This window comes from Anser cygnoides, chromosome 1, assembly GCF_040182565.1.
Source record: "Anser cygnoides isolate HZ-2024a breed goose chromosome 1, Taihu_goose_T2T_genome, whole genome shotgun sequence".
NCBI classification, from domain to species: Eukaryota; Metazoa; Chordata; class Aves; order Anseriformes; family Anatidae; genus Anser; species Anser cygnoides.
Window position 1 is genome coordinate 63,833,862 of NC_089873.1, and position 11,373 is coordinate 63,845,234.

The 11,373-nt window shown below is 34.4% G+C and overlaps 1 long non-coding RNA gene across 1 annotated transcript; it reads left to right on the forward strand.

Moving 5' to 3' along the window:
* Positions 1-2,775: 2,775 nt before the first annotated feature.
* On the forward strand, positions 2,776-9,656 carry LOC106031065 (uncharacterized). The gene is made up of 3 exons (XR_001204095.3): positions 2,776-8,522; positions 9,053-9,133; positions 9,537-9,656. It is a non-coding gene; the product is annotated as an uncharacterized lncRNA (long non-coding RNA).
* Positions 9,657-11,373: the final 1,717 nt, after the last annotated feature.

Consider the following 11,373-nt stretch of genomic DNA (forward strand, 5'->3'; position numbering starts at 1 on the left):
TCCATATCCTGAACAAGCAATAGCTTAGTTTTATTTTTTTATGCTTTATTGCACCTATGAATTCTTTTCTTTCACACCAAACTCTTCTCCCAAATAAGGCTGCCATGTTTGCCGGAAGTGTCTTCACAGACTCACTCTCTTGATACTCAGAGAAGAAAAACAATCATGGTAAAGCTCTGCCACAGACTGTCCATTAATTGTAGATTAGCCATTTGATCAGTTTGTCTCATTTGCCAAAGAAGGATAATAGTCTTGTCACTGTCTTATCCACATATCTATTTAGATTATAAACTCAGTAAATAGGACCCTCTCTTACCACCTAATTCACAATGTTTAGCAAAAGGGAGCCATTCTAGGTCCACGCTTCCAGGCACTACTGCAAAACCAAAATACACTGTTACGAGCTGCTGGCTTAATCCCAACAGACAAAATGTCCTTTCTTTCTAGACAGAGGAGTGTTGCTATAATATATTAATGCAAGTATAATTATGAGAATAGCTAATTCCTAATCTACATCTTTAGAAGGGATGCAGACTCATTGCATTTAACCTCTGAATTTAGGACTGGCTCCTCCAGTATTGACTTTGTCATGCTTATTTGTGCATTTCCAATATACAACTTTTTAACAACTCTTTTCCACCATTTCTTCAACTTCATTTCTCCTCTAAAAGCAAAAACTTAGTGAGCACAGCTGTTGTCCATACAATGTCCTGTCACTCCTTCATTACTGCTGTTTTACTTTGCCTGGAAAAATTATTCTTATATGTGCAACTAAAGCAGAATAAAGGAGCCACTAGAGGAGAAAGGTAGAAGTAATCTAATAAACAAGAGAAAGAAAATTCAGTTAAACCAAATGAAAGAATTATAAAGGATGAGGGAGAATTGAAATGTATGTGACAATTTTAGAAAGATGAAGGAAGGGCAAAAGAAGAAGAGAAAATAAAAGTTAGTGTGTAGGTAAGCAAAACAAAACTATGTACATAGAAAACAATTTGTAAAGTATTAGGCAGTGTGTTACACTCGCTACAAAATCTAATGGATGCATTAAGCTGTTTCTACGAGAAAGGGTTTTAAAATCACATCTGCACTATTTTCCACCTTCAGCTTCAATCTAAGCTTAAAAGTATGTGTTTTTTTTTTTTTTAATCCCATTTATCTAGGGGAGGGGGCAGAGTGATGTGCTGGATGTAAATGGCTCCAACTATAACAGGAATTAAAGTGAAACTTCAAATTTTTGCAGTTTAAATACATTCAGATACATTAAGATTATTTACTTCATGCCAGCTTCCTTTATGTTTTCATACCCTAGATTAATGCAAGCGTTTTTGTCAGGACTGTTTTTGTGTCATTACATTGAAGAACAGTTGGACCTCTTCTGCTTATCATTGTAATAACTCAATGTCATACCAACAAAAATATTTTTCTTACTGTTTTCTTCTTATAGGTCACAACATACTGAAACAAACTGAAAGCATAAAATTTGGAAAGTGAGGCATTCTCCACTGAGATATCTAAAATTTCTTTTCAAAGACTGTTTTTTTCTTTGCACTTGCCAAAGAGGAAGAAGTTTCCACAGAAATTTCAATCCTTCTGCTTTTCAAGTTACACTAATCATAATCTATCTGATTTTCCTTTCAGCATTAGCTCTTGTTATATGACATCTAATTTCGCACTTCAGAAGCATCCACCATATCAAATTCCCCTACATATTCCAATATTGTTGCCTTGATGCTGACTGGCAATCAGTCTGAAGATTGGTTTTAAAGACTTTGGTAAAGTCTGTAAAGAGTTTCTTATATGTCTCTTCAAAACAGTAAAGAAGTGAATCTGAACAGGAGGTGTACCTAGCAAGATACCTGAACTTGTAAAGTTGCCATTTCTGACAGGAAGAGATGGACTATTACTAATGTAAGACAAATATAAGATTAAAATACTCCTCTAAATGGCCTTTGAGATGTCCCTGTAACTAATCTGATACAAATTGTTTTAGGTGGAAGAAATGCCTCGTATAAAACAAAGCATTGTCCCCTGATGATACTGCTTTGTCTTACTCCAACAGCCCCACAAGAGAGGAGTTCATTTATCCTTTGGAGTCTTGTCCTTCCTGGAGACACTGGATAGAGCTTCCCCTCCAGGGAAGACTGGGACCAATTTGGAAGCTTTAGAGATAGAGACAACTGCATATCTACTCTCCTTTCAGCCTCACAAACTATATCACAGCAAGAAACCCACTCTCTTTTCTACAGGATATAAAGCTAAAGTAGTTATTTTAAAAAACAAATGGAAAAAAAAAATAGGAGCCCTGAAAAATAGTTAGGCCTCTGGGCTTTTTCTTGGAACAGACAAGCCACATGTTGTTCCCTATTCTCAGCTTAAAGAAAACACACAATGTAGTCCTTAATATGTATCAAGAAAACTGTAGTTCTTAATAGGAATTTAAGGACTGCATGCTAACCATGCTTATATCTTCACAAGTAACAAATCACAGGCTAGAAATACTGTCTCTCCCAGATTATATCATCTCCTTTGTCAATTCTTGCTCGAATTTTTCATTCTCTAAGTAGTTTCTATATTAGCGTACAACATACTACCTTTATGATTTAATGCTTGTTTCCAAGTTACTATTTTTCCCACCAGCTTCCCTGTTTAATTTTGGTTAACCCTTTTAAAATTCCAGAAACTTAGTTTACTTTTTAGCTAAGCCTTCCAAACTGGGAATTTTTATACATACATAGTTGAAACCAGGTTTGTTAACAATCTCCAAGACTCCCACGAACTGTCTTTGTACAGGCAGAAATACTTTTCTGCTGCAAAACAGAATTCTCTGTTTCAAAAAATTGATATTTTTCTTAACATTAAAATGCAGAGGCATATAAGCTGAGTCCTAATTATCAATGGCAACTGAGTTAAGAAACTGTTATAATAAAAATTACTAGCAAATTTAAGTAATTATTTTTGTTCTGTCTTTTTCCATGTACCAGTATAAATACCCATCAGCTTGGAAAAGAAATGTAACGTGTTGCAGTGCCATGAATCAGCTTGAATGATGAATAAAACCACATAAATGGGCTCCGAAATCCAACAGCAAATGGGCTCTGCACTAGTACAAATTCTTAAAGATGCACTTTGCATCTTTAAGATGCCTTAGCAAAAGGAATTTGACCTTGGCCAAATTATATATAGTGAGTATGTGTGTAGTGTATATTATAAATAAATATACGTATGCATAATTTCCTGATTTAATTTCTCCTGCTAAATTATACATAATATAAACATTTCTATTGTTGACGTAATTTTTGTTTCTTTCCCCTAAAATATATACTACACAACTCCTCCAGGGTCTGGAAATTGGCTAGTAGCCACCACATTGTGGGATCTATGAGACTAAGTTTTTAGGTAGTTAGTAATTCATTATTTCTCATTTTATATTTGTATTTTATATCATGAATTCATTATTATAAAACTAGACTGTAGGGACAGTAAAATAGTGTACTATGATGATATTATTATCCTCACTTTTTATGGGAAGATTGAAGACATTCAGATGTGATTGATGTTGTTAATTAATTTCTTGTTATTGTACCCACTAACCAAAGAACAGAACGAAGGCAAAATGCAATGATACTAGGTGAACTAGGAGATCTGCAGAAAATGACTGTATGGTAAGGATGAAAAAGATATTTTCAGTAGTAATTTAACTTTCAAATAATTGTATGTTCGATGATTTCTTAACTTTGTAAATAAGTTGCTGTAAATATACACATTTTTACTTACGTAGAAGTATTAGATCATTGTAAACTTTCATTCATAGGAAAATTAATCCAAATAAGAAATATAGAGTCAACTTTTAGAAATTATAAGGAGAATATTTACAGGTTGCACACATATACACAGACACACACACACACACCACCTTATGTATCACACACAACAAAATCAAAAAACTTTTGATACCCCATTTTTTTCTGGTACCTAAAGATGGATTTATGGAGTTCTTGCACTCACCCAGTCAGATAAGAATAATCCCACAAATGCCATTGAAAAAGTATCAGCTGTGTTTGTTCAGGATATTAAGTCTGCCTTGATAGAGTACTGCAATACTACTATTTTGTAAACAGCTGAAAATGAGATCACTATGATTCCGTCCTTTCTGTTACATAACTTCTCAAGAATGATTTGCTAGGTTTACATGGTTCAGCTGACTACTGGCTAAGATTTTTTATAAAAGATGTTTTGTAAATCTGCTTTGGAAGTATTAGAAAATTTCATATACTGAAGAGCATAATTTAAAACATTTTACATGTTAAGAAGTATCCTGCTCTAATGTAGTTCCAACAAGTATATAAGTGTTTGGATTATTCAAAAACATCGTAAGTGCAACAGACATCATCTAGCATTGAACAGAGATTGATGGAAAGGGTTAATCATGAGAAAGTTACTAGATATTATCAAAATTAGAAGAATTTATTTGTTACAATAAAATTTTTGCCAAAAGAAATGGTAAATTTGGAAAGATCTCTAATGAAGAAAAAATCTATTATGAAGCAAAGATTTTAGCCAAGCATATTATTCAAAATTAATATAATCCTATATAGACTGTTAATATAATGTTAACAGCTCTTCACTTCTTAGTATTGTTCAACAGTTAATATTTTTTATATTTCCATAACTGTTTAATAAAATGTAACATATTTAGCCAAGGTCTGGAAAAGCTGAATAAACTCAAAAATTCAACAATAGAAGGATAATTAATCATGAGAAAATGGATGTTAAAACTCAAAAAAAAAAAAAAGTATGAAAAAGTATGTACAGGATTCATTTCTATTACATTTTTTTATTCTGGATGTACCAAGCAAAGTTGAGAAAGATACACAAAAGTGAAAGGCCTATGTCCAAGACAAAAATGAAAAATGGTAAAATGTTGAAGCAGCAGTCAAACAGTTCAGCTAATCTGGTACAAGACCTACTGTTCTTTGAGATCTGAAGATAATTTTTCAATAATCAAAATCTACTGTTTGCTTTAGCAAAGAAAAAAATGTTCAACTCATGAGTACTGCATTTAATTTTCACAGCTACTGCAATGTGATTTGTTTATACTCATATCCCTTGACCACATTTGTTTATAATCACTAATGTATCATTTATAGAGAAGAAAAAAAAAAGTTGATAATTAAATAGTTTGTGTTACAACTATTTGATGAAAGAGCAAGCTTGAGCTTTTTTGATTCTTCTTGTAATTTGTAATTTTCCAAATAAAAATCTTCTCTATGAATACAGTATATATAAAGATGCAAACTCTAAAGGAGTCTTTCACAAGTGGTATTTAATTCAATAAATAGATGTGATTGTGGCAACCTGCACAAACTCTTCTAGCTAAGATTTAGAATTGATAAATCTGTTAAACCTTTAAACCTCATTTATCTCATAATCCATCATCTCTCCTTTAATTTATTTAGTAAGTAGATAAAACCAATTTGGAATGTTCATTTGAATTATTGTTTTAGCAAACATAAGTCAAACTGGTTGTGACCTTTATCAACACGTGTTTAGCATTTCGTTATTGTTCATCATATCTCTTGAAATTAACCTGCATTCATTTATCAGAGCCATAAATGTTGCAGGGAAGGTGACTCCACTTTTTTCACAAGTATGTATGTCATCTACATACAAAGCAGTCAGTCTTTGCAGACATAAAGTATGTTTTTAATATTCCCCTAGAGTACAACTAGCCAACGATGAATGACCTTAATGGAGGACTTTCAGAGGACGTAGCAACGTCCATTCTTTTGTCTGGCAGGGATAATGTTTCTCATTCAGCTGTCTGGCATTTCTCTGTATGATAAATGATGAATGTTGCAGTTGACCCATTCTGAAATTTCAACTTATTTTCAAGGCATTAGCAAGTAGACCTCTGTGGTAGTTGTTGTTGCTTGTTTGTGACAGGTGCAAACATTAAAGAGATAAATAGGGACACCAAGAATTGCAAAAGTAACTAGTTTCACCCTCCTCTCTAATTTTTGACCAAAGAAATAGTGGAGTATCATTCATGAACTTCTAGGGTAAAAGAAATCTCCTGTGACTGTAATTAAAAACTACAGACATCCCAAATAACTTCAATTAACTACAGAGAAAAGAACAGGAATATTTCATGATAAGGTTGGGAGAATCAAGACATAGAGGCAGGTCTGTATGGCCTGGAAAGGAAAAGGAAGAACTGCCCAATGAGAAGGGTGGAACATTAAATACATGAAACTTCTGGCATCAGAGAAGAGAAGGCAAGCAGAGAGAGATTGATAGATAGAACAATAGGACTTTACGGTGGGATTTAGATGTATTAAAAAAATAACAGAGTATGCAACAATTCAGTTATTCAGCACCTTCAAAGTGGAGAAGAATGTCAAGGCAAAGAACAGAGTCATATGGTAGGATAAGTTGAGGATTAAAGTTTCCCTGTTCTTTGACAGTGGCCTCTTCTGTAATGAACTGCTGTGTTTCGAAGTCATGATAATATTGCAAGCCAACATCCTTTTCAGTGTTTGAGAGTACTTGATTGAATGATAAATAAATGAAGATACGAAGCTTCAAGAAACACAAGTGTTTCTGCTCTGTCTAAACTTTTGCATGATGGATTGTAAGTCCAGTCTCAATAATGAATAGCATGAGGAAAAGAAATTAAAAATAGTTCTGTGTTTATCACTGTTAGAAAGAATACATCTATAAATTTAATATTAAAGCATGCAAATGTTTAGTTTGCATATAAAGATAAGAGTAGCCCTCACCTTAAAAATTAAAGGACCACTCTCCTTCAAGTTTGGCTTGAGTTCTAAATAATATCTAATATATTCAAAATAACCAGAGGCTCACATTCTTAAGGTCTGTCAATTTTAAGTCATCTGAGCAGCTAACTTTTTAAGAGAAAGTTGCTACATTTTTTCTTTATATTCAAACTATACTCATTAAAGTGATCTTGCTTAAATTTTCTGCCACTGGGAAATGTTTGAGAAAAAGCTCTAGAAAGGATGGAGGCACATACTCATAAATCTCAAAAATAAGAAAATAATAAAGTTTAGCCTCAGGGAACAGCAGCTCCAAAGCAGGAAAAAAAAAAAAAAAAAAAAAAAACCAAGCAGTTTACAGCAGTCCATGAAGTTCTGCCTGTCCCATGGTTTGGCTGCTGTGGCATACTGGATGGCTTATCACTTTGTTGATGGACATTTTATATATTGTGGTGACAATGCAACAGGCCACTAATGGTTAATCTACCAGTGTAACAGCTATTTTTGACTGCATGAGTCTTATCAAGCTTTCTTAGTAAACCTGGTGAAGATACAGTCCTAGACTTATTGGAATGATCATTGGGGTCTAGTTTGGACCATTATAGTAAATCAGAAAATTATAATAAAATGTTTCAGATATGTGATAGTGCTCTTGATATTATGAGACATTCAATATCACAACAACTTAGCTTAACAGTTCGCGAGTGAGGTATAAACTAAGAAATATTCTAGAACCTTTCTAAAGGGAGATTCATGATTTAAAATTGTCAAGAAGTTCAATATAATCAACAAAATATAAACATTTCTGGCTCTCTGCTTTGTAGCAAAAGAATATTACAGCTACTTAAATGTCAGTAGCTATTTGTTGTATCATTAACCAACACAATTGTCAGACACTAAATATCAATTTTACAGCATAAATGAAGGACTAAATTTTTGAGAACCAAATAAATATTTTAATATACAAACAGAATTTTACATACCTACTAGCAAGCAGCATTTTGGAGTTTTCAGATCAGCTGTGTGCTTCAAGGCCATTGTGATGACACAAATTGCAAAAAATGCAGAGATAAAATTCATCAAGTAATGCATCACATGCTAAGGGCTTCTTCGATATTTTCTAGCAGATACATTACTCCAGTAAATTCTAGAATGCTTTCAACATAACTATTATTTTGTCAGAAAAATAGGGGTTGACGGGTCTTGCCTTGATAGGAGATTTATTGTTCAGTGTGTTTGGATCAACTAATTATTGCAGATTCATGATTGCATTGTCCATATAGACTGGCTGTATCCTGCTGCAATCCAGATTATTGTTTTGTCATAGTGGTGTCTTTCCCTTCAGGTCAATCATCCACCATTTTTGAGGGTTATCCCACAGGGACTGAGAGCCCAATGGAGCCTAATAGGCTGTGTGCTTTTCTGCGGTGCATGATGGGATTGACACTGCGGTGTCTGATGGCATTGTCAGCTCATCAGACACACCTCAGATTCTTGGAAACAAGCTGAATTCACAATTTCCCCTTGCTTCCTTCTTCCTACCCATAAATTTACTTTTGATTTTTTTTCATACCAGCCAGTACACCACTCCATAATAGTTGGGTGTGAGTTGTTTTTAACACAGGCTGTGAAGAAGTTTTCTTATTTCAGAGGCCTTCTACTTTGCCAGTCATCTGTGGAGCTACAGAGCAGCATTTTCAGCAAGTTCAGCATCTGTTTATGTGCCACACACGGTGAGAAGAAGAGGTGAGCAAAGAGTGTGGTGACTCCTGATCAGTTGTCTGCAATCTGCTCTGTATCTGCTACACTTGATGTAGCGTGAATCCCTGTCTCACAAAGGAAGTGAAACAGAATGAGCATGAATCCCTGTCTCACAAAGGAAGCGAGACGGAATAACTACCTATGGCAATAAAAGCTGTGAATAGAAAAAAATGTACTCTGGACACTGTTCAGACACCTCCACACAGCTCATATGAGATTCACCAACATCATCCTATTTAAAGACTATTTTAATTAATAATTTAATATAATTTTGTCTATTTTCATTAATCAAAAGTAGGTTATAACCAAGACATTATCATATACAGTTGCTACTGGTAAATAGCTAACCAACTTCAATGTGAACAATATCAGGATGCTTTAAAGACTAGCTAGTAAGTTATTGTTGGTGTGGAGTGCAAAACTTGTATATACGGCTCAAATCCCATCACTTTTCCAGTGATGCCAGTGGAACTTATGAACTTCATAGATTTTTTTTTATTGCTGTTTCTACCAAGGCTCCAAGTTTGTAACTAGAAGTTGGTTTGTAGTTCAAGGCTGGGCTGCTCATTATGGAGGATTGTCATGGAGCAGAGATGGTGAGTTTCATGACTCTTATTTAATGCAAAAAGATAACTTGATTCCATGATCATTAAAGCAGACTTTAGCATACTTTAGTTTTATATGTCCTGTCAGTCTGCAAATTTCAGATTTATCTTCTATTTCCTTTTCTTATTAAGTCTTTTACTGTACATCTGCAAGTTCATGCTGTTATGTCCAAAAAAAAAAAAAAAAAAAAGTTTACTTTTCAGTGAAACACTAAAATTTTATCAGCTAGAGATGCCTCAGCAAAATGTTATGGAATGTGTTGCACATAATGTTATAATAAAATGCTGCAGAAGATACTTAAAAATGTCATGAAATTTGTAATTGCAGATTATATGGTATTGATCAAACTTTGAAGCACACTTATTTTAACTCATTTGCTTTTTTTCATTTCAGAAAGCACAGCTAGACCAGAATGACTTAATTAGTGGAATTGCCCATGCTGAAAGACAATGCAAAGGAGGAGCAAGATAGGTGAGATCCTAAGAACGTTTGTAAAAAAGAAGGGTGTTGTAGGGACTGTCCATAGAAGATTTGTATCAGGAATATCTTTATTTTTATTTTACCTGTATCCCATAAGGAAGAGCCAATGATTCCAAGAAGCCCTTTTATTGAGCTTGTGATCAGACCAAGCCCAGGTGGTTTGGTGGAAAGTTCATAAGTTTCATTTCTAAAATGAACATATATCATTTTCGTAAAAGCAGTTAATTAAATATCAAGCTATATTTTCTGGAGACTTATGCATTTCTAGCCCTTACTTACTCTTTCAATCGTCTCCACATTTTTACGCATGGCTGAGGTTCTCTTAGTTATTTTCTTATTCTGCATGCATTGTGGTTAGAAAGGGGACACTGGTGTTTAGTCAGCAACTGTCCATAGGATTATATTCAACCTTGAAATTGTTTTTGTATCTCAGTGTATAAGTTTTCCTGTATCAGTTTACTTTTGCTGAGAATCTGGACCACTACCTTCTTTAATAAATAAGATAACATTCCTTGCTGACAAATCTGCCACCTCGAGTCACAGTCATGTGCTAAATGAGCTCATAACGTAGAGAGTGTATTGTTTGAGTTCACTTCAAAAATTTTCCCCAATCAACTTAAATAAAATAATATCTAAATCCCGCTGGTAGAAACAGAATTTCCCATTTTAATATGAGCTTGGATTGTTTATGTTTGGGTCTCCAGTGATAAATATTTTTATTAATCCAGTCAAAATAACACTGGAAAAAAAATTGATGTTTAAATTAGTCAGTTTAAAGGAGAAAAAAGAACAGTGCTTTGTTTGTTTGTTTGTTTTTCATCAAGGCTATCAAATACTAATTTCGCAGGTTGCAAAAATAAATTTGTCCAATATATTGACAATATATTGTGACCTTTGCCTTCTGTACTATTGCTGTTAAAAGGCAATTACAAACTCAACAGTTTATATTGACAAATTCAGATCATTTGAGTAAACATTTCAACTTCAGAGTTGTTGGCCTAGATAATGTCACAGAAATGATGTACCGCAAATGCTACTAGTTTACATTACTCTTCTTGCCTGATTAGACTGCTCAACAAACAGTAAGAAATCAGATCAATTTAAAATGAATCATAACAAAGAACATAAAATCGCTTCATTCTTTTTACTGATTTCAGGACGTTATTAGGAAAAAAAAAAATCACATAAACCCCCCTGGGGAAAAAAAAAAAAAAAAAAAAAAGGAGATTTTTCTATAAAACTGTAAACTAGTTCTTTACAAGAAGCTGCCAAAAAAAAAAAAAAAAAAAAGAGTCTGGTTCATTACTAGAAACTGTCAAAATGTGTCCTTGAAAAGATTTCAAAACAGAATCTTGAAGCACAAAGCACAATGATGAAGCTTTTATCCTGTGGAACTAAATTCACACAATTAAAAAAAAATATTTACTCTATGCCCTTGCGATGGATTTTCTTATTTTCTGGGTTCTAGTTAATCTCTTTTCCTCTCCTCTCCTCTCCTCTCCTCTCCTCTCCTCTCCTCTCCCCTCCTCTCCCCTCCTCTCCCCTCCTCTCCCCTCCTCTCCCCTCCTCTCCCCTCCTCTCCCCTCCTCTCCCCTCCTCTCCCCTCCTCTCCCTCCTCTCCTCTCCTCTCCCCTCCCCTCCCCTCCCCTCCCCTCCCCTCCCCTCCCCTCCCCTCCCCTCCCCTCCCCTCTCCTCTCCTCCCCTCTCCTCTCCTCTCCTCTCCTCTCCTCTCCTCTCCTCTCCTCTCCTC